The following is a 23,990-nucleotide window of genomic DNA, read 5'->3' as shown; positions in this document are numbered from 1 at the left end:
TGGAGAGAGACCTGAGACAAAGAGATCTGAATTATACGAGAGACGACCAGGGGAAACACAAATTATGCAGTCAAGTTTCCCACATTTGGGGAAATCACAGGGGCAGCACACCCAGAGTGCAATGGGTGAGCCTTGCCCTGGGAGAAGCACCTACATGATCATAGTATCTCACCTGGCAGGTAAGTAGGAGTTGGGCTAGAGCTGGGGAGGGTCGCTGCTCGGGTACCCCCCTGTCAAGTGAAGGAGATCCAACTGAGGCAGCACAAGGGAACTCTCAAAAGAGGAACAAGGCTAGAGGAAGATCTGAGACAAAGAAATCTGATTTTTACCAGAGTTGACCAGAAGAAAGCACAAACACAGTCCCCCACTACCACAAATAATGCAGTCGAGTTTCCCACATTTGGGGAAATCACAGGGGTCAGCATACCCAGAATGCAATGAATGAACCTCACCCTGGGAGAACAATCTTCATGACCATGGTATCTCCTATGCAAAATAAGTATGATTTGGGATAGGGCTGGGGAGGGCCGCTGCTCAGGCACATCTCTGTCAAGTAAAGGAGATTCAACTGAGGCAGCACAAGGGAACTCTCATCTGGGGACAACAACTGCTGGGAGAACACATATTTTCAGATGAACATGGGAGGGCAGAAGGCTGCCTAATACTGAAGCACCCCCAAACAACAAACCAAATGCAACAACTAGTGCAAGCATTCCTGGGGGAAGGCCTGCAGCAGATGGATTTGCATATGGTGATGTCATCCAAGCAGTGGGTCAAAGTTGGCTTCAACCCTCGTCTGCATATGAAAAGAAAAAAGGGATGTGCAGGGCATGGTGTCCTTTTGTGGCGCTTGGATGACCCCTCCTTCGGTGTGGGGCTCATGTTGGCTATGCCCCAGCCCCTGAAGCATTCAAGATGATTTCTTGCAGCAGCTGGGCACTGTAACAGCTCCAGAGTTGCTCTGTAAAGCATGTAAAAGGGTGTGGGCCCTGCAGCACTACCTGTAGTATGCATTGTGCGTTGGAAGGCACAAAGTAAGCAGACGGGAGAGGTCAGGATAGTGCGCAACTGCATAGAAGGGAGCGGCTCAAGAAAAGAGAAGTGGAAACAGACAGCAAACTAGGCTGGAGAAAGACCTGAGACAAAGAGATCTGAATTATATGAGAGCCGACCAGAGGAAACACAAATTATGCAGTCAAGTGTCCCACATTTGGGGAAATCGCAGGAGCAGCACACCCAGAGTGCAATGGGTGAGCCTTGCCCTGGGAGAAGCACCTTCCTGATCATAGTATCTCACCTGGCAGGTAAGTAGGAGTTGGGCTAGAGCTGGGGAGGGTCGCTGCTCGGGCACCCCCTTGTCAAGTGAAGGAGATCCAACTGAGGCAGCACAAGGGAACTCTCGAAAGAAGAACAAGGCTAGAGGAAGATCTGAGACAAAGAAATCTGACTTTTACCAGAGCTGAGCAGAGGAAAGCACAAACACAGTCCCCCTCTACCACAAATAATGCAGTCGAGTTTCCCACATTTGGGGAAATCACAGGGGTCAGCATACCCAGAATGCAATGAATGAACCTCACCCTGGGAGAACAATCTTCATGACCATGGTATCTCCTATGCAAAATAAGTATGATTTGGGATAGGGCTGGGGAGGGCCGCTGCTCAGGCACATCTCTGTCAAGTAAAGGAGATTCAACTGAGGCAGCACAAGGGAACTCTCATCTGGGGACAACAACTGCAGGGAGAACACATATTTTCAGATGAACATGGGAGGGCAGAAGGCTGCCTAATACTGAAGCACCCCCAAACAACAAACCAAATGCAACAACTAGTGCAAGCATTCCTGGGGGAAGGCCTGCAGCAGATTGATTTGCATATGGTAATGCCATCCAAGCAGTGGGTCAAAGTTGGCTTCAGCCCTCGTCTGCATATGAAAAGTGAAAAGGGGCGTGCAGGGCATGGCGGCCTTTTGCGGCGCTTGGGTGACCCTTAGTTCGCATTAAACACCCCCACCCTCCTTCGGTGTGGGGCTCATGTTGGCAATGCCCCAGCCCCTGAAGCATTCAAGCTGATTTCTTGCAGCAGCTGGGTACTGTAACAGCTCCAGAGCTGCTCTGTGAGGCAAGTAAAAGGGTGTGGGCCCTGCAGCACTACCTGTAGTTTGCATTGTGTGTTGGAAGGCACAAAGTAAGCAGACGGGAGAAGTCAGGATAGTGCGCAAGGGCATAGAAGGGAGCGGCTCAAGAAAAGAGAAGTGGAAACAGACAGCAAACTAGGCTGGAGAGAGACCTGAGACAAAGAGATCTGAATTATACGAGAGACGACCAGGGGAAACACAAATTATGCAGTCAAGTTTCCCACATTTGGGGAAATCACAGGGGCAGCACACCCAGAGTGCAATGGGTGAGCCTTGCCCTGGGAGAAGCACCTACATGATCATAGTATCTCACCTGGCAGGTAAGTAGGAGTTGGGCTAGAGCTGGGGAGGGTCGCTGCTCGGGTACCCCCCTGTCAAGTGAAGGAGATCCAACTGAGGCAGCACAAGGGAACTCTCAAAAGAGGAACAAGGCTAGAGGAAGATCTGAGACAAAGAAATCTGATTTTTACCAGAGTTGACCAGAAGAAAGCACAAACACAGTCCCCCACTACCACAAATAATGCAGTCGAGTTTCCCACATTTGGGGAAATCACAGGGGTCAGCATACCCAGAATGCAATGAATGAACCTCACCCTGGGAGAACAATCTTCATGACCATGGTATCTCCTATGCAAAATAAGTATGATTTGGGATAGGGCTGGGGAGGGCCGCTGCTCAGGCACATCTCTGTCAAGTAAAGGAGATTCAACTGAGGCAGCACAAGGGAACTCTCATCTGGGGACAACAACTGCTGGGAGAACACATATTTTCAGATGAACATGGGAGGGCAGAAGGCTGCCTAATACTGAAGCACCCCCAAACAACAAACCAAATGCAACAACTAGTGCAAGCATTCCTGGGGGAAGGCCTGCAGCAGATGGATTTGCATATGGTGATGTCATCCAAGCAGTGGGTCAAAGTTGGCTTCAACCCTCGTCTGCATATGAAAAGAAAAAAGGGATGTGCAGGGCATGGTGTCCTTTTGTGGCGCTTGGATGACCCCTCCTTCGGTGTGGGGCTCATGTTGGCTATGCCCCAGCCCCTGAAGCATTCAAGATGATTTCTTGCAGCAGCTGGGCACTGTAACAGCTCCAGAGTTGCTCTGTAAAGCATGTAAAAGGGTGTGGGCCCTGCAGCACTACCTGTAGTATGCATTGTGCGTTGGAAGGCACAAAGTAAGCAGACGGGAGAGGTCAGGATAGTGCGCAACTGCATAGAAGGGAGCGGCTCAAGAAAAGAGAAGTGGAAACAGACAGCAAACTAGGCTGGAGAAAGACCTGAGACAAAGAGATCTGAATTATATGAGAGCCGACCAGAGGAAACACAAATTATGCAGTCAAGTGTCCCACATTTGGGGAAATCGCAGGAGCAGCACACCCAGAGTGCAATGGGTGAGCCTTGCCCTGGGAGAAGCACCTTCCTGATCATAGTATCTCACCTGGCAGGTAAGTAGGAGTTGGGCTAGAGCTGGGGAGGGTCGCTGCTCGTGCACCCCCCTGTCAAGTGAAGGAGATCCAACTGAGGCAGCACAAGGGAACTCTCGAAAGAAGAACAAGGCTAGAGGAAGATCTGAGACAAAGAAATCTGACTTTTACCAGAGCTGACCAGAGGAAAGCACAAACACAGTCCCCCACTACCACAAATAATGCAGTCGAGTTTCCCACATTTGGGGAAATCACAGGGGTCAGCATACCCAGAATGCAATGAATGAACCTCACCCTGGGAGAACAATCTTCATGACCATGGTATCTCCTATGCAAAATAAGTATGATTTGAGATAGGGCTGGGGAGGGCCGCTGCTCAGGCACATCTCTGTCAAGTAAAGGAGATTCAACTGAGGCAGCACAAGGGAACTCTCATCTGGGGACAACAACTGCAGGGAGAACACATATTTTCAGATGAACATGGGAGGGCAGAAGGCTGCCTAATACTGAAGCACCCCCAAACAACAAACCAAATGCAACAACTAGTGCAAGCATTCCTGGGGGAAGGCCTGCAGCAGATTGATTTGCATATGGTAATGCCATCCAAGCAGTGGGTCAAAGTTGGCTTCAACCCTCGTCTGCATATGAAAAGAGAAAAGGGGCGTGCAGGGCATGGCGGCCTTTTGCGGCGCTTGGATGACCCCTAGTTCGCATTAAACACCTCCACCCTCCTTCGGTGTGGGGCTCATGTTGGCTATGCCCCAGCCCCTGAAGCATTCAAGCTGATTTCTTGCAGCAGCTGGGCACTGTAACAGCCTCAGAGCTGCTCTGTAAGGCAAGTAAAAGGGTGTGGGCCCAGAAGTACTACCTGTAGTTTGCATTGTGCATTGGAAAGCACAAAGTAAGCAGACGGGAGAAGTCAGGATAGTGCGCAAGGGCATAGAAGGGAGCGGCTCAAGAAAAGAGAAGTGGAAACAGACAGCAAACTAGGCTGGAGAGAGACCTGAGACAAAGAAATCTGAATTATACGAGAGCCGACCAGGGGAAACACAAATTATGCAGTCAAGTTTCCCACATTTGGGGAAATCGCAGGAGCAGCACACCCAGAGTGCAATGGGTGAGCTTTGCCCTGGGAGAAGCACCTTCATGATCATAGTATCTCACCTGGCAGGTAAGTAGGAGTTGGGCTAGAGCTGGGGAGGGTTGCTGCTCGGGTACCCCCCTGTCAAGTGAAGGAGATCCAACTGAGGCAGCGCAAGGGAACTCTAAAAAAAAGAACAAGGCTAGAGGAAGATCTGAGACAAAGAAATCTGACTTTTACCAGAGCTGACCAGAGGAAAGCACAAACACAGTCCCCCACTACCACAAATAATGCAGTCGAGTTTCCCACATTTGGGGAAATCATAGGGGTCAGCATACCCAGAATGCAATGAATGAACCTCACCCTGGGAGAACAATCTTCATGACCATGGTATCTCCTATGCAAAATAAGTATGATTTGGGATAGAGCTGGGGAGGGCCGCTGCTCAGGCACATCTCTGTCAAGTAAAGGAGATTCAACTGAGGCAGCACAAGGGAACTCTCATCTGGGGACAACAACTGCAGGGAGAACACATATTTTCAGATGAACATGGGAGGGCAGAAGGCTGCCTAATACTGAAGCACCCCCAAACAACAAACCAAATGCAACAACTAGTGCAAGCATTCCTGGGGTAAGGCCTGCAGCAGATGGATTTGCATATGGTGATGTCATCCAAGCAGTGGGTCAAAGTTGGCTTCAACCCTCGTCTGCATATGAAAAGAGAAAAGGGGCGTGCAGGGCATGGCGGCCTTTTGCGGCGCTTGGATGACCCCTAGTTCGCATTAAACACCTCCACCCTCCTTCGGTGTGGGGCTCATGTTGGCTATGCCCCAGCCCCTTAAGCATTCAAGCTGATTTCTTGCAGCAGCTGGGCACTGTAACAGCTCCAGAGCTGCTCTGTAAGGCAAGTAAAAGGGTCTCTGTGGCGCAATCAGTTAGTATGTACGGCTATTAACCAAAAGGTTGGTGGTTCAATCCCACCCAGGGACCTGATTGACCTTGTGATCAGATTTTGGTGATATTTAAGTAGACAAGTCAAAATTTCAAACCCCCTCTTATTGTGTAGGGTACCTGGCCTTCTCTGATGTAATCAGAGTTAGATTTGATTCAGTGATTTTATAAAAAACAGCTAGGAAGCACAATTTAGCAGTGGGTTGCAGAGAAAAAAAATATGCTGGCAGAAAAATCCAATTGAGTGATTAAACAGCTCTTCATTTTCTGGCTTTATTTTTATGCTAACAAATTTGTTCTCTGAAAAGTGTCCACAAAGCCAAGTCTCTGATTAACACCTTTGTAAGGATGGTTTTTCACCTATTACTAAATTAAACTTGCTTCATTGGAAAGGCAGCAAGATGCATCCTCATTTCAATGTCTACTGAAATAATACAAGTTGACACCAGGAAACATTAACGCCACTGCATCCTTGCTGCTTTCTCATGTGGAAGTCTGTTTAATGTGAAAACAAGGTGATATCTAATTAGCACACAGGTAAGGAATTAAGAAAATCTTTATTTAAGGGTGAAGATGTTTCTCACAAAATTGTTGACCCAATGCATCATTGAAATTCAAGCTGGAAAGATGAATTTGATATATCACTTGTACATTTTGTATTGCTCTTCTGGTGACAATGTAGTTTGTTTTTGTCAATTACCATTTTAATAATAGGGTAAAGAAAATGAAGTGGATTTTTGAAAGAAAACAATACTGTCAATATACTATTAAAACAAATTAAAATGGTAAAAGTTATTGTACTTTAAGTAAAAATAAAAGAGACAAAATATCAATCCCAGTTTTGGATTACTTTAATTAACAAAAAAAAATGCATATAGCAGAGGATAGTTTCAATCTGCCTACCTCTGGGTTATGGGCCCAGCATGCTTCCATTGCAGTACTCTGCTGCACATGTAAGTGCAAGAGATCCTGAAGCACTCACTCATCATGGGAAAGTACCAATGTGTTTCTTCGTTGGTTGATGGAAGAAACATCTTACAAAAACTCTCCAGATTATTGACTTTTTAAAGTTTTGCTAGGAAACGTTTTAGATGAATGCTTATTAGCCTTTGTCAGTATGGACTTTTGCAAAGTGTCTCTGTGGCGCAATCAGTTAGTATGTATGGGTATTAACCAAAAGGTTGGTGGTTCAATCTTACTCAGGGACCTAATTGACCTTGTTATCAGATTTTGGTGATCTTTAAGTAGACAAGTCAAATTTCATACCCCCTGTTATGGTGTAGGGTACCTGGCCTTCTCTGATGTAATCAGAGTTAGATTTGATTCAGTGATTTTATAAAAACATCTAGGAAGCACAATTTAGCAGTGGGTTGCAGAGAAAAAGAAATATGCTTGCAAAAAAATCAAATTGCGTGATTAAACAGCTCTTCATTTTCTGGCTTTATTTTTATGCTAACAAATTTGTTCTCTGAAAAGTGTCCACAAAGCCAAGTCTCTGATTAACACCTTTGTAAGGATGGTTTTTCACCTATTACTAAATTAAACTTGCTTCATTGGAAAGGCAGCAAGATGCATCCTCATTTCAATGTCTACTGAAATAATACAGGTTGACACCAGGAAACATTAACGCCACTGCATCCTTGCTGCTTTCTCATGTGGAAGTCTGTTTAATGTGAAAACAAGGTGATATCTAATTAGCACACAGGTAAGAAATTACGAAAATCTTTATTTAAGGGTGAAGATGTTTCTCACAAAATTGTTGCCCCAATGCATCATTGAAATTCAAGCTGGAAATATGATTTTAATATATCACTTGTACATTTTGTATTGCTCTTCTGGAGACAATGTAGTTTTTTTTGTCAATTACCATTTTAATAATAGGGTAAAGAAAATTAAGTGGATTTTTGAAAGAAAACTATACTGTCAATATACTATTAAAACAAATTAAAATGGTAAAAGTTATTGTACTTTAAGTAAAAATAAAAGAGCAAAAATATCAATCCCAGTTTTGATTACTTAAATTAACAAAAAAAAATGCATATAGCAAAGGACAGTTTCAATCTGCCTACCTCTGGGTTATGGGTCCAGCATGCTTCCATTGCAGTACTCTGCTGCACATGTAAGTGCAAGAGATCCTGAAGCACTCACTCATCATGGGAAAGTACCAATGTGTTTATTCGTTGGTTGATGGAAGAAACATCTTACAAAAACTCTCCAGATTATTGATTTTTTTATGTTTTTCTAGGAAACGTTCTAGATGTATGCTTATTAGCCTTTGTCAGTATGGACTCTGTGGCGCAATCGGTTAGTGTGTTTGGCTATTAACCAAAAGGTTGGTGGTTCAATCCCACCCAGGGATGTAATTAACCTTGTGATCAGATTTTGGTGATATTTAAGTAGACAAGTCAAAATTTCAAACATCCTCTTATGGTGTAGGGTACATGGCCTTCTCTGATGTAATCAGAGTTAGATTTGATTCAGTGATTTTATAAAAAACAGCTAGGAAGCACAATTTAGCAGTGGGTTGCAGAGAAAAAAAATATGCTGGCAGAAAAATCCAATCGAGTGATTAAACAGCTCTTCATTTTCTGGCTTTATTTTTATGCTAACAAATTTGTTCTCTGAAAAGTGTCCACAAAGCCAAGTCTCTGATTAACACCTTTGTAAGGATGGTTTTTCACCTATTACTAAATTAAACTTGCTTCATTGGAAAGGCAGCAAGATGCATCCTCATTTCAATGTCTACTGAAATAATACAAGTTGACACCAGGAAACATTAACGCCACTGCATCCTTGCTGCTTTCTCATGTGGAAGTCTGTTTAATGTGAAAACAAGGTGATATCTAATTAGCACACAGGTAAGGAATTAAGAAAATCTTTATTTAAGGGTGAAGATGTTTCTCACAAAATTGTTGACCCAATGCATCATTGAAATTCAAGCTGGAAAGATGATTTTAATATATCACTTGTACATTTTGTATTGCTCTTCTGGTGACAATGTAGTTTGTTTTTGTCAATTACCATTTTAATAATAGGGTAAAGAAAATTAAGTGGATTTTTGAAAGAAAACAATACTGTCAATATACTATTAAAACAAATTAAAATGGTAAAAGTTATTGTACTTTAAGTAAAAATAAAAGAGCCAAAATATCAATCCCTGTTTTGGATTACTTAAATTAACAAACAAAAAAATGCATATAGCAGAGGATAGTTTCAATCTGCCTACCTCTGGGTTATGGGCCCAGCATGCTTCCATTGCTGTACTCTGCTGCACATGTAAGTGCAAGAGATCCTGAAGCACTCACTCATCATGGGAAAGTACCAATGTGTTTCTTCGTTGGTTGATTAGAAGAAACATCTTACAAAAACTCTCCAGATTATTGACTTTTTTAAGTTTTTCTAGGAAACGTTTTAGATGAATGCTTATTAGCCTTTGTCAGTATGAACTTTTGCAAAGTGTCTCTGTGGCGCAATCAGTTAGTATGTACGGCTATTAACCAAAAGGTTGGTGGTTCAATCCCACCCAGGGACCTAATTGACCTTGTTATCAGATTTTGGTGATCTTTAAGTAGACAAGTCAAATTTCATACCCCCTGTTATGGTGTAGGGTACCTGGCCTTCTCTGATGTAATCAGAGTTAGATTTGATTCAGTGATTTTATAAAAACATCTAGGAAGCACAATTTAGCAGTGGGTTGCAGAGAAAAAGAAATATGCTGGCAAAAAAATCAAATTGCGTGATTAAACAGCTCAATTTCTGGCTTTATTTTTATGCTAACAAATTTGTTCTCTGAAAAGTGTCCACAAAGCCAAGTCTCTGATTAACACCTTTGTAAGGATGGTTTTTCACCTATTACTAAATTAAACTTGCTTCATTGGAAAGGCAGCAAGATGCATCCTCATTTCAATGTCTACTGAAATAATACAAGTTGACACCAGGAAACATTAACGCCACTGCATCCTTGCTGCTTTCTCATGTGGAAGTCTGTTTAATGTGAATACAAGGTGATATCTAATTAGCACACAGGTAAGGAATTAAGAAAATCTTTATTTAAGGGTGAAGATGTTTCTCACAAAATCGTTGCCCCAATGCATCATTGAAATTCAAGCTGGAAAGATGATTTTAATATATCACTTGTACATTTTGTATTGCTCTTCTGGTGACAATGTAGTTTGTTTTTGTCAATTACCATTTTAATAATAGGGTAAAGAAAATTAAGTGGATTTTTGAAAGAAAACAATACTGTCAATATACTATTAAAACAAATTAAAATGGTAAAAGTTATTGTACTTTAAGTAAAAATAAAAGAGCCAAAATATCAATCCCAGTTTTGGATTACTTTAATTAACAAAAAAAAAAAGCATACAGCAGAGGATAGTTTCAATCTGCCTACCTCTGGGTTATGGGTCCAGCATGCTTCCATTGCTGTACTCTGCTGCACATGTAAGTGCAAGAGATCCTGAAGCACTCACTCATCATGGGAAAGTACCAATGTGTTTCTTCGTTGGTTGATGGAAGAAACATCTTACAAAAACTCTCCAGATTATTGACTTTTTAAAGTTTTGCTAGGAAACGTTTTAGATGAATGCTTATTAGCCTTTGTCATTATGGACTTTTGCAAAGTGTCTCTGTGGCGCAATCAGTTAGTATGTACGGCTATTAACCAAAAGGTTGGTGGTTCAATCCCACCTAGGGACCTAATTGACCTTGTTATCAGATTTTGGTGATCTTTAAGTAGACAAGTCAAAATTTCAAACCCCCTGTTATGGTGTAGGGTACTTGGCCTTCTCTGATGTAATCAGAGTTAGATTTGATTCAGTGATTTTATAAAAACAGCTAGGAAGCACAATTTAGCAGTGGGTTGCAGAGAAAAAGAAATATGCTGGGCAAAAAAATCAAATTGCGTGATTAAACAGCTCTTCATTTTCTGGCTTTATTTTTATGCTAACAAATTTGTTCTCTGAAAAATGTCCACAAAGCCAAGTCTCTGATTAACACCTTTGTAGGGATGGTTTTTCACCTATTACTAAATTAAACTTGCTTCATTGGAAAGGCAGCAAGATGCATCCTCATTTCAATGTCTACTGAAATAATACAGGTTGACACCAGGAAACATTAACGCCACTGCATCCTTGCTGCTTTCTCATGTGGAAGTCTGTTTAATATGAAAACAAGGTGATATCTAATTAGCACACAGGTAAGGAATTAAGAAAATCTTTATTTAAGGGTGAAGATGTTTCTCACAAAATCGTTGCCCCAATGCATCATTGAAATTCAAGCTGGAAAGATGATTTTAATATATCACTTGTACATTTTGTATTGCTCTTCTGGTGACAATGTAGTTTGTTTTTGTCAATTACCATTTTAATAATAGGGTAAAGAAAATGAAGTGGATTTTTGAAAGAAAACAATACTGTCAATATACTATTAAAACAAATTAAAATGGTAAAAGTTATTGTACTTTAAGTAAAAATAAAAGAGCCAAAATATCAATCCCAGTTTTGGATTACTTTAATTAACAAAAAAAAATGCATATAGCAGAGGATAGTTTCAATCTGCCTACCTCTGGGTTATGGGCCCAGCATGCTTCCATTGCAGTACTCTGCTGCACATGTAAGTGCAAGAGATCCTGAAGCACTCACTCATCATGGGAAAGTACCAATGTGTTTCTTCGTTGGTTGATGGAAGAAACATCTTACAAAAACTCTCCAGATTATTGACTTTTTAAAGTTTTTCTAGGAAACGTTTTAGATGAATGCTTATTAGCCTTTGTCAGTATAAACTTTTGCAAAGTGTCTCTGTGGCGCAATCAGTTAGTATGTACGGCTATTAACCAAAAGGTTGGTGGTTCAATCCCACCCAGGGACCTAATTGACCTTGTTATCAGATTTTGGTGATCTTTAAGTAGACAAGTCAAATTTCATACCCCCTGTTATGGTGTAGGGTACCTGGCCTTCTCTGATGTAATCAGAGTTAGATTTGATTCAGTGATTTTATAAAAACATCTAGGAAGCACAATTTAGCAGTGGGTTGCAGAGAAAAAGAAATATGCTGGCAAAAAAATCAAATTGCGTGATTAAACAGCTCTTCATTTTCTGGCTTTATTTTTATGCTAACAAATTTGTTCTCTGAAAAGTGTCCACAAAGCCAAGTCTCTGATTAACACCTTTGTAGGGATGGTTTTTCACCTATTACTAAATTAAACTTGCTTCATTGGAAAGGCAGAGAGATGCATCCTCATTTCAATGTCTACTGAAATAATACAGGTTGACACCAGGAAACGTTAACGCCACTGCATCCTTGCTGCTTTCTCATGTGGAAGTCTGTTTAATGTGAAAACAAGGTGATATCTAATTAGCACACAGGTAAGGAATTAAGAAAATCTTTATTTAAGGGTGAAGATGTTTCTCACAAAATTGTTGCCCCAATGCATCATTGAAATTCAAGCTGGAAAGATGATTTTAATATATCACTTGTACATTTTGTATTGCTCTTCTGGTGACAATGTAGTTTTTTTTGTCAATTACCATTTTAATAATAGGGTAAAGAAAATTAAGTGGATTTTTGAAAGAAAACTATACTGTCAATATACTATTAAAACAAATTAAAATGGTAAAAGTTATTGTACTTTAAGTAAAAATAAAAGAGCAAAAATATCAATCCCAGTTTTGATTACTTAAATTAACAAAAAAAATGCATATAGCAAAGGATAGTTTCAATCTGCCTACCTCTGGGTTATGGGTCCAGCATGCTTCCATTGCAGTACTCTGCTGCACATGTAAGTGCAAGAGATCCTGAAGCACTCACTCATCATGGGAAAGTACCAATGTGTTTATTCATTGGTTGATGGAAGAAACATCTTACAAAAACTCTCCAGATTATTGATTTTTTAATGTTTTTCTAGGAAACGTTCTAGATGTATGCTTATTAGCCTTTGTCAGTAAGTACTGTTTGCAAAGTGTCTCGGTGGCGCAATCGGTTAGTGTGTTCGGCTATTAACCAAAAGGTTGGTGGTTCAATCCCACCCAGGGACGTAATTGACCTTGTGATCAGATTTTGGTGATATTAAAGTAGACAAGTCAAAATTTCAAACCCCCTCTTATTGTGTAGGGTACCTGGCCTTCTCTGATGTAATCAGAGTTAGATTTGATTCAGTGATTTTATAAAAAACAGCTAGGAAGCACAATTTAGCAGTGGGTTGCAGAGAAAAAAAATATGCTGGCAGAAAAATCCAATTGAGTGATTAAACAGCTCTTCATTTTCTGGCTTTATTTTTATGCTAACAAATTTGTTCTCTGAAAAGTGTCCACAAAGCCAAGTCTCTGATTAACACCTTTGTAAGGATGGTTTTTCACCTATTACTAAATTAAACTTGCTTCATTGGAAAGGCAGCAAGATGCATCCTCATTTCAATGTCTACTGAAATAATACAGGTTGACACCAGGAAACATTAACGCCACTGCATCCTTGCTGCTTTCTCATGTGGAAGTCTGTTTAATGTGAAAACAAGGTGATATCTAATTAGCACACAGGTAAGGAATTACGAAAATCTTTATTTAAGGGTGAAGATGTTTCTCACAAAATTGTTGACCCAATGCATCATTGAAATTCAAGCTGGAAAGATGATTTTAATATATCACTTGTACATTTTGTATTGCTCTTCTGGTGACAATGTAGTTTGTTTTTGTCAATTACCATTTTAATAATAGGGTAAAGAAAATGAAGTGGATTTTTGAAAGAAAACAATACTGTCAATATACTATTAAAACAAATTAAAATGGTAAAAGTTATTGTACTTTAAGTAAAAATAAAAGAGACAAAATATCAATCCCAGTTTTGGATTACTTTAATTAACAAAAAAAAAATGCATATAGCAGAGGATAGTTTCAATCTGCCTACCTCTGGGTTATGGGCCCAGCATGCTTCCATTGCAGTACTCTGCTGCACATGTAAGTGCAAGAGATCCTGAAGCACTCACTCATCATGGGAAAGTACCAATGTGTTTCTTCGTTGGTTGATGGAAGAAACATCTTACAAAAACTCTCCAGATTATCGACTTTTTAAAGTTTTTCTAGGAAACGTTTTAGATGAATGCTTATTAGCCTTTGTCAGTATAGACTTTTGCAAAGTGTCTCTGTGGCGCAATCAGTTAGTATGTACGGCTATTAACCAAAAGGTTGGTGGTTCAATCCCACCCAGGGACCTAATTGACCTTGTTATCAGATTTTGGTGATCTTTAAGTAGACAAGTCAAAATTTCAAACCCCCTGTTATGGTGTAGGGTACCTGGCCTTCTCTGATGTAATCAGAGTTAGATTTGATTCAGTGATTTTATAAAAACAGCTAGGAAGCACAATTTAGCAGTGGGTTGCAGAGAAAAAAAATATGCTGGCAGAAAAATCCAATTGAGTGATTAAACAGCTCTTTATTTTCTGGCTTTATTTTTATGCTAACAAATTTGTTCTCTGAAAAGTGTCCACAAAGCCAAGTCTCTGATTAACACCTTTGTAAGGATGGTTTTTCACCTATTACTAAATTAAACTTGCTTCATTGGAAAGGCAGCAAGATGCATCCTCATTTCAATGTCTACTGAAATAATACAGGTTGACACCAGGAAACATTAACGCCACTGCATCCTTGCTGCTTTCTCATGTGGAAGTCTGTTTAATGTGAAAACAAGGTGATATCTAATTAGCACACAGGTAAGGAATTAAGAAAATCTTTATTTAAGGGTGAAGATGTTTCTCACAAAATCGTTGCACCAATGCATCATTGAAATTCAAGCTGGAAAGATGATTTTAATATATCACTTGTACATTTTGTATTGCTCTTCTGGTGACAATGTAGTTTGTTTTTGTCAATTACCATTTTAATAATAGGGTAAAGAAAATTAAGTGGATTTTTGAAAGAAAACAATACTGTCAATATACTATTAAAACAAATTAAAATGGTAAAAGTTATTGTACTTTAAGTAAAAATAAAAGAGCCAAAATATCAATCCCAGTTTTGGATTACTTTAATTAACAAACAAAAAAATGCATATAGCAGAGGATAGTTTCAATCTGCCTACCTCTGGGTTATGGGCCCAGCATTCTTCCATTGCTGTACTCTGCTGCACATGTAAGTGCAAGAGATCCTGAAGCACTCACTCATCATGGGAAAGTACCAATGTGTTTCTTCGTTGGTTGATAGAAGAAACATCTTACAAAAACTCTCCAGATTATTGACTTTTTAAAGTTTTGCTAGGAAACGTTTTAGATGAATGCTTATTAGCCTTTGTCAGTATGGACTTTTGCAAAGTGTCTCTGTGGCGCAATCAGTTAGTATGTATGGCTATTAACCAAAAGGTTGGTGGTTCAATCCCACCCAGGGACCTAATTGACCTTGTTATCAGATTTTGGTGATCTTTAAGTAGACAAGTCAAATTTCATACCCCCTGTTATGGTGTAGGGTACCTGGCCTTCTCTGATGTAATCAGAGTTAGATTTGATTCAGTGATTTTATAAAAACATCTAGGAAGCACAATTTAGCAGTGGGTTGCAGAGAAAAAGAAATATGCTGGCAAAAAAATCAAATTGCGTGATTAAACAGCTCTTCATTTTCTGGCTTTATTTTTATGCTAACAAATTTGTTCTCTGAAAAGTGTCCACAAAGCCAAGTCTCTGATTAACACCTTTGTAGGGATGGTTTTTCACCTATTACTAAATTAAACTTGCTTCATTGGAAAGGCAGAGAGATGCATCCTCATTTCAATGTCTACTGAAATAATACAGGTTGACACCAGGAAACATTAACGCCACTGCATTCTTGCTGCTTTCTCATGTGGAAGTCTGTTTAATGTGAAAACAAGGTGATATCTAATTAGCACACAGGTAAGGAATTAAGAAAATCTTTATTTAAGGGTGAAGATGTTTCTCACAAAATTGTTGCCCCAATGCATCATTGAAATTCAAGCTGGAAAGATGATTTTAATATATCACTTGTACATTTTGTATTGCTCTTCTGGTGACAATGTAGTTTTTTTTGTCAATTACCATTTTAATAATAGGGTAAAGAAAATTAAGTGGATTTTTGAAAGAAAACTATACTGTCAATATACTATTAAAACAAATTAAAATGGTAAAAGTTATTGTACTTTAAGTAAAAATAAAAGAGCAAAAATATCAATCCCAGTTTTGATTACTTAAATTAACAAAAAAAATGCATATAGCAAAGGATAGTTTCAATCTGCCTACCTCTGGGTTATGGGTCCAGCATGCTTCCAGTGCAGTACTCTGCTGCACATGTAAGTGCAAGAGATCCTGAAGCACTCACTCATCATGGGAAAGTACCAATGTGTTTATTCATTGGTTGATGGAAGAAACATCTTACAAAAACTCTCCAGATTATTGATTTTTTAATGTTTTTCTAGGAAACGTTCTAGATGTATGCTTATTAGCCTTTGTCACTTGTACATTTTGTATTGCTCTTCTGGTGACAATGTAGTTTGTTTTTGTCAATTACCATTTTAATAATAGGGTAAAGAAAATTAAGTGGATTTTTGAAAGAAAACAATACTGTCAATATACTATTAAAACAAATTAAAATGGTAAAAGTTATTGTACTTTAAGTAAAAATAAAAGAGTCAAAATATCAATCCCAGTTTTGGATTACTTTAATTAACAAAAAAAAATGCATATAGCAGAGGATAGTTTCAATCTGCCTACCGCTGGGTTATGGGCACAGCATGCTTCCATTGCTGTACTCTGCTGCACATGTAAGTGCAAGAGATCCTGAAGCACTCACTCATCATGGGAAAGTACCAATGTGTTTCTTCGTTGGTTGATGGAAGAAACATCTTACAAAAACTCTCCAGATTATTGACTTTTTAAAGTTTTTCTAGGAAACGTTTTAGATGAATGCTTATTAGCCTTTGTCAGTATTTACTTCTGCAAAGTGTCTCTGTGGCGCAATCAGTTAGTGTGTACGGCTACTAACCAAAATGTTGGTGGTTCAATCACACCCAGGGACGTAATTGACCTTGTGATCAGATTTTGGTGATCTTTAAGTAGACAAGTCAAAATTTCAAACCCCCTGTTATGGTGTAGGGTACCTGGCCTTCTCTGATGTAATCAGAGTTAGATTTGATTCAGTGATTTTATAAAAACAGCTAGGAAGCACAATTTAGCAGTGGGTTGCAGAGAAAAAGAAATATGCTGGCAAAAAAATCCAATTGAGTGATTAAACAGCTCTTCATTTTCTGGCTTTATTTTTATGCTAACAAATTTGTTCTCTGAAAAGTGTCCACAAAGCCAAGTCTCTGATTAACACCTTTGTAGGGATGGTTTTTCACCTATTACTAAATTAAACTTGCTTCATTGGAAAGGCAGCAAGATGCATCCTCATTTCAATGTCTACTGAAATAATACAGGTTGACACCAGGAAACATTAACGCCACTGCATCCTTGCTGCTTTCTCATGTGGAAGTCTGTTTAATGTGAAAACAAGGTGATATCTAATTAGCACACAAGTAAGGAATTAAGAAAATCTTTATTTAAGGGTGAAGATGTTTCTCACAAAATCGTTGCCCCAATGCATCATTGAAATTCAAGCTGGAAAGATGATTTTAATATATCACTTGTACATTTTGTATTGCTCTTCTGGTGACAATGTAGTTTGTTTTTGTCAATTACCATTTTAATAATAGGGTAAAGAAAATTAAGTGGATTTTTGAAAGAAAACAATACTGTCAATATACTATTAAAACAAATTAAAATGGTAAAAGTTATTGTACTTTAAGTAAAAATAAAAGAGCCAAAATATCAATCCCAGTTTTGGATTACTTTAATTAACAAAAAAAAATGCATATAGTAGAGGATAGTTTCAATCTGCCTACCTCTGGGTTATGGGCCCAGCATGCTTCCATTGCTGTACTCTGCTGCACATGTAAGTGCAAGAGATCCTGAAGCACTCACTCATCATGGGAAAGTACCAATGTGTTTCTTCGTTGGTTGATGGAAGAAACATCTTACAAAAACTCTCCAGATTATTGACTTTTTAAAGTTTTTCTAGGAAACGTTTTAGATGAATGCTTATTAGCCTTTGTCAGTATTTACTTCTGCAAAGTGTCTCTGTGGCGCAATCAGTTAGTGTGTATGGCTACTAACCAAAAGGTTAGTGGTTCAATCACACCCAGGGACGTAATTGACCTTGTGATCAGATTTTGGTGATCTTTAAGTAGACAAGTCAAAATTTCAAACCCCCTGTTATGGTGTAGGGTACCTGGCCTTCTCTGATGTAATCAGAGTTAGATTTGATTCAGTGATTTTATAAAAACAGCTAGGAAGCACAATTTAGCAGTGGGTTGCAGAGAAAAAGAAATATGCTGGCAAAAAAATCCAATTGAGTGATTAAACAGCTCTTCATTTTCTGGCTTTATTTTTATGCTAACAAATTTGTTCTCTGAAAAGTGTCCACAAAGCCAAGTCTCTGATTAACACCTTTGTAGGGATGGTTTTTCACCTATTACTAAATTAAACTTGCTTCATTGGAAAGGCAGCAAGATGCATCCTCATTTCAATGTCTACTGAAATAATACAGGTTGACACCAGGAAACATTAACGCCACTGCATCCTTGCTGCTTTCTCATGTGGAAGTCTGTTTAATGTGAAAACAAGGTGATATCTAATTAGCACACAGGTAAGGAATTAAGAAAATCTTTATTTAAGGGTGAAGATGTTTCTCATAAAATCGTTGCCCCAATGCATCATTGAAATTCAAGCTGGAAAGATGATTTTAATATATCACTTGTACATTTTGTATTGCTCTTCTGGCAGTTGTTGTCCCCAGATGAGAGTTCCCTTGTGCTGCCTCAGTTGAATCTCCTTTACTTGACAGAGATGTGCCTGAGCAGCGGCCCTCCCCAGCCCTATCCCAAATCATACTTATTTTGCATAGGAGATACCATGGTCATGAAGATTGTTCTCCCAGGGTGAGATTCATTCATTGCATTCTGGGTATGCTGACCCCTGTGATTTCCCCAAATGTGGGAAACTCAACTGCTTTATTTGTGGTAGTGGGGGACTGTGTTTGTGCTTTCTTCTGGTCAACTCTGGTAAAAATCAGATTTCTTTGTCTCAGATCTTTCTCTAGCCTTGTTCCTCTTTCGAGAGTTCCCTTGTGCTGCCTCAGTTGGATCTCCTTCACTTGACAGGGGGGTACCCGAGCAGCGACCCTTCGCAGCTCTAGCCCAACTCCTACTTACCTGCCAGGTGAGATACTATGATCATGTAGGTGCTTCTCCCAGGGCAAGGCTCACCCATTGCACTCTGGGTGTGCTGCCCCTGTGATTTCCCCAAATGAGGGAAACTTGACTGCATAATTTGTGTTTCCCCTGGTCGGCTCTCATATAATTCAGATCTCTTTGTCTCAGGTCTCTCTCCAGCCTAGTTTGCTGTCTGTTTCCACTTCTCTTTTCTTGAGCCGCTCCCTTCTATGCCCTTGCGCACTATCCTGACTTCTCCCGTCTGTTTACTTTGTGCCTTCCAACACACAATGCAAACTACAGGTAGTGCTGCAGGGCCCACACCCTTTTACTTGCCTCACAGAGCAGCTCTGGAGCTGTTACAGTGCCCAGCTGCTGCAAGAAATCAGCTTGAATGCTTCAGGGGCTGGGGCATTGCCAACATGAGCCCCACACCGAAGGAGGGTGGGGGTGTTTAATGCGAACTAAGGGTCACCCAAGCGCCGCAAAAGGCCGCCATGCCCTGCACGCCCCTTTTCTCTTTTCATATGCAGACGAGGGTTGAAGCCAACTTTGACCCACTGCTTGGATGGCATTACCATATGCAAATCAATCTGCTGCAGGCCTTCCCCCAGGAATGCTTGCACTAGTTGTTGCATTTGGTTTGTTGTTTGGGGGTGCTTCAGTATTAGGCAGCCTTCTGCCCTCCCATGTTCATCTGAAAATATGTGTTCTCCCTGCAGTTGTTGTCCCCAGATGAGAGTTCCCTTGTGCTGCCTCAGTTGAATCTCCTTTACTTGACAGAGATGTGCCTGAGCAGCGGCCCTCCCCAGCCCTATCCCAAATCATACTTATTTTGCATAGGAGATACCATGGTCATGAAGATTGTTCTCCCAGGGTGAGGTTCATTCATTGCATTCTGGGTATGCTGACTCCTATGATTTCCCCAAATGTGGGAAACTCAACTGCATTATTTGTGGTAGTGGGGGACTATGTTTGTGCTTTCCTCTGGTCAGCTCTGGTAAAAGTCAGATTTATTTGTCTCAGATCTTCCTCTAGCCTTGTTCTTCTTTCGAGAGTTCCCTTGTGCTGCCTCAGTTGGATCTCCTTCACTTGACAGGGGGGTGCCCGAGCATCGACCCTCCCCAGCTCAAGCCCAACTCCTACTTACCTGCCAGGTGAGATACTATGATCATGAAGGTGCTTCTCCCAGGGCAAGGCTCACCCATTGCACTCTGGGTGTGCTGCTCCTGTGATTTCCCCAAATGTGGGAAACTTGACTGCATAATTTGTGTTTCCCCTGGTCAGCTCTCGTATAATTCAGATCTGTTTGTCTCAGGTCTCTCTCCAGCCTAGTTTGCTGTCTGTTTCAACTTCTCTTTTCTTGAGCCGCTCCCTTCTATGCCCTTGCGCACTATCTTGACTTCTCCCATCTGCTTACTTTGTGCCTTCCAACGCACAATGCGAACTACAGGTAGTGCTGCAGGGCCCACACCTTTTTACTTGCCTTACAGAGCAGCTCTGGAGCTATTACAGTGCCCAGCTGCTGCAAGTAATCAGCTTGAATGCTTCAGGGGCTGGGGCATAGCCAACAAGAGCCCCACACCGAAGTAGGGTGGAGGTGTTTAATGCGAACTAGGGGTCATCCAAGCGCCGCAAAAGGCCGCCATGCCCTGCACGCCCCTTTTCTCTTTTCATATGCAGACGAGGGTTGAAGCCAACTTTGACCCACTGCTTGGATGACATCACCATATGCAAATCCATCTGCTGCAGGCCTTCCCCCAGGAATGCTTGTACTAGTTATTGCATTTGGTTTGTTGTTTGGGTGTGCTTCAGTATTAGGCAGCCTTCTGCCCTCCCATGTTCATCTGAAAATATGTGTTCTCCCTGCAGTTGTTGTCCCCAGATGAGAGTTCCCTTGTGCTGCCTCAGTTGAATCTCCTTTACTTGACAGAGATGTGCCTGAGCAGCGGCCCTCCCCAGCCCTATCCCAAATCATACTTATTTTGCATAGGAGATACCATGGTCATGAAGATTGTTCTCCCAGGGTGAGGTTCATTCATTGCATTCTGGGTATGCTGACCCCTGTGATTTCCCCAAATGTGGGAAACTCGACTGCATTATTTGTGGTAGTGGGGGACTGTGTTTGTGCTTTCCTCTGGTCAGCTCTGGTAAAAGCCAGATTTCTGTGTCTCAGATCTTCCTCTAGCCTTGTTCTTCTTTCGAGAGTTCTCTTGTGCTGCCTCAGTTGGATCTCCTTCACTTGACAGGGGGGTGCCCGAGCAGCGACCCTCCTCAGCTCTTGCCCAACTCCTACTTACCTGCCAGGTGAGATACTATGATCATGAAGGTGCTTCTCCCAGGGCAAGGCTCACCCATTGCACTCTGTGTGTGCTGCTCCAGCGATTTCCCCAAATGTGGGAAACTCGACTGCATAATTTGTGTTTCCCCTGGTCGGCTCTCATATAATTCAGATCTCTTTGTCTCAGGTCTCTCTCCAGCCTAGTTTGCTGTCTGTTTCCACTTCTCTTTTCTTGAGCCGCTCCCTTCTATGCCCTTGCGCACTATCTTGACTTCTCCCGTCTGCTTACTTTGTGCCTTCCAACGCACAATGCGAACTACAGGTAGTGCTGCAGGGCCCACACCCTTTTAGTTGCCTTACAGAGCAGCTCTGGAGCTGTTACAGTGCCCAGCTGCTGCAAGAAATCAGCTTGAATGTTCTTCGTTGATTGATGGAAGAAACATCTTACAAAAACTCTCCAGATTATTGACTTTTTAAAGTTTTTCTAGGAAACGTTCTAGATGAATGCTTATTAGCGTTTGTCAGAATGTACGTTTGCAAAGTGTCACTGTGGCGCAATCAGTTAGCGTGTTCGGTTATTATCCAAAAGGTTGGTGGTTCAATCCCACCCAGGGACGTAATTTACCTTGTTATCTGATTTTGGTGATATTAAAGTAGACAAGTCAACATTTCAAACCCCCTCTTATTGTGTAGGGTACCTGGCCTTCTCTGATGTAATCAGAGTTAGATTTGATTCAGTGATTTTATAAAAAACAGCTAGGAAGCACAATTTAGCAGTGGGTTGCAGAGAAAAAAAATATGCTGGCAGTAAAAATCCAATTGAGTGATTAAACAGCTCTTCATTTTCTGGCTTTATTTTTATGCTAACAAATTTGTTCTCTGAAAAGTGTCCACAAAGCCAAGTCTCTGATTAACACCTTTGTAAGGATGGTTTTTCACCTATTACTAAATTAAACTTGCTTCATTGGAAAGGCAGCAAGATGCATCCTCATTTCAATGTCTACTGAAATAATACAGGTTGACACCAGGAAACATTAACGCCACTGCATCCTTGCTGCTTTCTCATGTGGAAGTCTGTTTAATGTGAAAACAAGGTGATATCTAATTAGCACACAGGTAAGGAATTACGAAAATCTTTATTTAAGGGTGAAGATGTTTCTCACAAAATTGTTGCCCCAATGCATCATTGAAATTCAAGCTGGAAAGATGATTTTAATATATCACTTGTACATTTTGTATTGCTCTTCTGGTGACAATGTAGTTTTTTTTGTCAATTACCATTTTAATAACAGGGTAAAGAAAATTAAGTGGATTTTTGAAAGAAAACTATACTGTCAATATACTATTAAAACAAATTAAAATGGTAAAAGTTATTGTACTTTAAGTAAAAATAAAAGAGCAAAAATATCAATCCCAGTTTTGATTACTTAAATTAAAAAAAAAATGCATATAGCAAAGGATAGTTTCAATCTGCCTACCTCTGGGTTATGGGTCCAGCATGCTTCCATTGCAGTACTCTGCTGCCCATGTAAGTGCAAGAGATCCTGAAGCACTCACTCATCATGGGAAAGTACCAATGTGTTTATTCGTTGGTTGATGGAAGAAACATCTTACAAAAACTCTCCAGATTATTGATTTTTTAATGTTTTTCTAGGAAACGTTCTAGATGTATGCTTATTAGCCTTTGTCAGTATGTACTTTTTGCAAAGTGTCTCTGTGGCGCAATCGGTTAGTGTGTTTGGCTATTAACCAAAAGGTTGGTGGTTCAATCCCACCCAGGGACGTAATTAACCTTGTGATCAGATTTTGGTGATATTTAAGTAGACAAATCAAAATTTCAAACCTCCTCTTATGGTGTAGGGTACATGGCCTTCTCTGATGTAATCAGAGTTAGATTTGATTCAGTGATTTTATAAAAAACAGCTAGGAAGCACAATCTAGCAGTGGGTTGCAGAGAAAAAAAATATGCTGGCAGAAAAATCCAATCGAGTGATTAAACAGCTCTTCATTTTCTGGCTTTATTTTTATGCTAACAAATTTGTTCTCTGAAAAGTGTCCACAAAGCCAAGTCTCTGATTAACACCTTTGTAAGGATGGTTTTTCACCTATTACTAAATTAAACTTGCTTCATTGGAAAGGCAGCAAGATGCATCCTCATTTCAATGTCTACTGAAATAATACAAGTTGACACCAGGAAACATTAACGCCACTGCATCCTTGCTGCTTTCTCATGTGGAAGTCTGTTTAATGTGAAAACAAGGTGATATCTAATTAGCACACAGGTAAGGAATTACGAACATCTTTATTTAAGGGTTAAGATGTTTCTCACAAAATTGTTGACCCAATGCATCATTGAAATTCAAGCTGGAAAGATGATTTTAATATATCACTTGTACATTTTGTATTGCTCTTCTGGTGACAATGTAGTTTGTTTTTGTCAATTACCATTTTAATAATAGGGTAAAGAAAATGAAGTGGATTTTTGAAAGAAAACAATACTGTCAATATACTATTAAAACAAATTAAAATGGTAAAAGTTATTGTACTTTAAGTAAATTTAAAAGAGACAAAATATCAATCCCAGTTTTGGATTACTTTAATTAACAAACAAAAAAATGCATATAGCAGAGGATAGTTTCAATCTGCCTACCTCTGGGTTATGGGCCCAGCATGCTTCCATTGCAGTACTCTGCTGCACATGTAAGTGCAAGAGATCCTGAAGCACTCACTCATCATGGGAAAGTACCAATGTGTATCTTCGTTGGTTGATGGAAGAAACATCTTACAAAAACTCTCCAGATTATTGACTTTTTAAAGTTTTTCTAGGAAACGTTTTAGATGAATGCTTATTAGCCTTTGTCAGTATGAACTTTTGCA

General features: G+C 40.3%; 15 non-coding genes and 2 pseudogenes across 15 annotated transcripts; 7 read left to right on the top strand and 10 right to left on the bottom strand.

The window, feature by feature from the left end:
* Positions 1–24: 24 nt before the first annotated feature.
* LOC135018168 (U1 spliceosomal RNA) lies at positions 25–187 on the bottom strand. Its single transcript, XR_010215920.1, has one exon. It is a non-coding gene; the product is annotated as a U1 spliceosomal RNA (small nuclear RNA).
* Positions 188–339: 152 nt separating this feature from the next.
* LOC135018211 (U1 spliceosomal RNA) lies at positions 340–503 on the bottom strand. Its single transcript, XR_010215959.1, has one exon. It is a non-coding gene; the product is annotated as a U1 spliceosomal RNA (small nuclear RNA).
* Positions 504–1,149: 646 nt separating this feature from the next.
* Positions 1,150–1,312, bottom strand: LOC135018154 (U1 spliceosomal RNA). Its single transcript, XR_010215907.1, has one exon. It is a non-coding gene; the product is annotated as a U1 spliceosomal RNA (small nuclear RNA).
* A 152-nt stretch (positions 1,313–1,464) lies between these two features.
* Positions 1,465–1,628, bottom strand: LOC135018196 (U1 spliceosomal RNA). The gene has a single exon (XR_010215945.1). It is a non-coding gene; the product is annotated as a U1 spliceosomal RNA (small nuclear RNA).
* A 671-nt stretch (positions 1,629–2,299) lies between these two features.
* LOC135018167 (U1 spliceosomal RNA) lies at positions 2,300–2,462 on the bottom strand. The gene has a single exon (XR_010215919.1). It is a non-coding gene; the product is annotated as a U1 spliceosomal RNA (small nuclear RNA).
* Positions 2,463–2,614: 152 nt separating this feature from the next.
* On the bottom strand, positions 2,615–2,778 carry LOC135018210 (U1 spliceosomal RNA). Its single transcript, XR_010215958.1, has one exon. It is a non-coding gene; the product is annotated as a U1 spliceosomal RNA (small nuclear RNA).
* A 646-nt stretch (positions 2,779–3,424) lies between these two features.
* On the bottom strand, positions 3,425–3,587 carry LOC135018153 (U1 spliceosomal RNA). Its single transcript, XR_010215906.1, has one exon. It is a non-coding gene; the product is annotated as a U1 spliceosomal RNA (small nuclear RNA).
* A 152-nt stretch (positions 3,588–3,739) lies between these two features.
* On the bottom strand, positions 3,740–3,903 carry LOC135018188 (U1 spliceosomal RNA). The gene has a single exon (XR_010215937.1). It is a non-coding gene; the product is annotated as a U1 spliceosomal RNA (small nuclear RNA).
* A 671-nt stretch (positions 3,904–4,574) lies between these two features.
* LOC135018150 (U1 spliceosomal RNA) lies at positions 4,575–4,737 on the bottom strand. Its single transcript, XR_010215903.1, has one exon. It is a non-coding gene; the product is annotated as a U1 spliceosomal RNA (small nuclear RNA).
* A 152-nt stretch (positions 4,738–4,889) lies between these two features.
* Positions 4,890–5,053, bottom strand: LOC135018207 (U1 spliceosomal RNA). The gene has a single exon (XR_010215955.1). It is a non-coding gene; the product is annotated as a U1 spliceosomal RNA (small nuclear RNA).
* A 13,455-nt stretch (positions 5,054–18,508) lies between these two features.
* LOC135018122 (U1 spliceosomal RNA) lies at positions 18,509–18,672 on the top strand. The gene has a single exon (XR_010215876.1). It is a non-coding gene; the product is annotated as a U1 spliceosomal RNA (small nuclear RNA).
* A 152-nt stretch (positions 18,673–18,824) lies between these two features.
* On the top strand, positions 18,825–18,966 carry LOC135018178 (U1 spliceosomal RNA; annotated as a pseudogene).
* A 692-nt stretch (positions 18,967–19,658) lies between these two features.
* Positions 19,659–19,822, top strand: LOC135018123 (U1 spliceosomal RNA). Its single transcript, XR_010215877.1, has one exon. It is a non-coding gene; the product is annotated as a U1 spliceosomal RNA (small nuclear RNA).
* A 152-nt stretch (positions 19,823–19,974) lies between these two features.
* On the top strand, positions 19,975–20,137 carry LOC135018152 (U1 spliceosomal RNA). The gene has a single exon (XR_010215905.1). It is a non-coding gene; the product is annotated as a U1 spliceosomal RNA (small nuclear RNA).
* A 671-nt stretch (positions 20,138–20,808) lies between these two features.
* On the top strand, positions 20,809–20,972 carry LOC135018187 (U1 spliceosomal RNA). The gene has a single exon (XR_010215936.1). It is a non-coding gene; the product is annotated as a U1 spliceosomal RNA (small nuclear RNA).
* Positions 20,973–21,124: 152 nt separating this feature from the next.
* On the top strand, positions 21,125–21,266 carry LOC135018165 (U1 spliceosomal RNA; annotated as a pseudogene).
* A 1,557-nt stretch (positions 21,267–22,823) lies between these two features.
* Positions 22,824–22,897, top strand: TRNAN-AUU (transfer RNA asparagine (anticodon AUU)). The gene has a single exon. It is a non-coding gene; the product is annotated as a tRNA-Asn (tRNA).
* Positions 22,898–23,990: the final 1,093 nt, after the last annotated feature.

This window comes from Pseudophryne corroboree, unplaced genomic scaffold (assembly GCF_028390025.1).
Source record: "Pseudophryne corroboree isolate aPseCor3 unplaced genomic scaffold, aPseCor3.hap2 scaffold_321, whole genome shotgun sequence".
NCBI lineage: Eukaryota > Metazoa > Chordata > Amphibia > Anura > Myobatrachidae > Pseudophryne > Pseudophryne corroboree.
Note: the sequence above shows the minus strand (reverse complement) of the source record. Positions and strands in the feature narration are given on the sequence as shown.